The sequence below is a fragment of the Uloborus diversus genome, chromosome 6 (assembly GCF_026930045.1).
Source record: "Uloborus diversus isolate 005 chromosome 6, Udiv.v.3.1, whole genome shotgun sequence".
Classification (NCBI taxonomy): domain Eukaryota; kingdom Metazoa; phylum Arthropoda; class Arachnida; order Araneae; family Uloboridae; genus Uloborus; species Uloborus diversus.
In genome coordinates, this window is record NC_072736.1 from 41,998,865 (window position 1) to 42,000,348 (window position 1,484).

The window sequence follows — 1,484 nt, forward strand, 5'->3', positions numbered from 1 at the left end:
AAGGGCAGTGCATAACTGATGTCACATTTTTCAACATGTTCAGCTCTCTCCCCCCTTTGTCAAAGTTTCGCACTTCACCATACCCCCTCCTCCCACCCCCTTTCACATGGCACGCTGTTTCTCATAAACGTTCCTATTTAAAAATGGCTTGTTGTCACATCCGCCCCGTTACATGTCCCTCTTGTCATTTCTTTCCTCTCCCTTGTCACAAACTGTTACTATTTAGTGAACCCCACCTTAAAGCGGGACTACATTCTTGGACAGCCCCTGTTTTATAGTATCCATTTGCAAATATATATTTCCCTACTCTTCGTTTAAGTATGTAAAGAAAAAACATTTCTCGCACTGCAATTGGTGCCAAATATTTCACAACAATAGATGAAGAGCACCAATTCCCCAATTATCGAAATCATCCGGAATGAAATGATGCTGCAAAACTCAGATTATACGAAAAAAGCTTCTGCATGAACAAAATTTCTAATAAAAAGTTTAATATTATTAAAAAAGTTGCTTTAACCTCTTCCATTAGAAATATAAAATTTCAAACAGTCAAATGAACGAATCCTACTTGCTACATAAAAAATTGTCCATTCAAAAACATTGGACATCGCAATAATAGTGCAATTTTATTTAAAAAATCGTCTTTGTGATTTGTTTACGGTTTAGAGGATAACTGACTAATGCACTTTTCAAAATTTTCGATCCCTCTCCCCTTTGTCACAAAGTTTCACACTTCACCATACCCCCTGTTCCTTTTGCCACATGTCATACTATTTTTAATAAACATTTTTATCAAAAAAAGGCTTGATGTCACATTTTCCCCATTGTATGTCCCTCTTGTCATTTATTTCCTCCCCCTTGTCAAGAACGGTTAATTTAATGAACCCCACCTTAAAGAGGTACTTCATTCGTAGTCAACTCCTTGAAAATAGAAATTTCTCTACTCTTGTTTTACGAATGCAAAAGAAAAATATTTCTCGCGATGACATTGGTTCCAAAAATTAGACACCAATGGATAAAGTTCGCCAATTTCACAATTATGGAAGTCTTCCCGAATTAAATAATACTGTAAAACTCTTTTAATATGTAAAACTTCTGTATAAACAATATTCTTTGTAAAAGTAGGAGTGTCCTTTGCCGTTAAATATAAAATTTCTAACAGTTAAATGAACGAACTCTACTCGCGGCAACATATAATGGGGTCATTTCCGAAATTTTAAAAGTATTTTTTTCTGAAATAGCATGCTTAAAAACATGGGATATGACCATTTTTTAAATAATTTGTTTAAGTTTAATATTTTAAAAAAATTTCTTAAATCGGTGCGCTTTCATTGTTTATGTTTCTGCCCGATGCCATCACAAATGATGAAATGCCATTCAGTGTTGCCATTCAGACCAAAATATTTAATTTGCATCTTTACTCATGTGTATTGGCAACGATATGGTAGATAGCAAGCGTAGAGCGCAATTTTAATTCGCTTGTT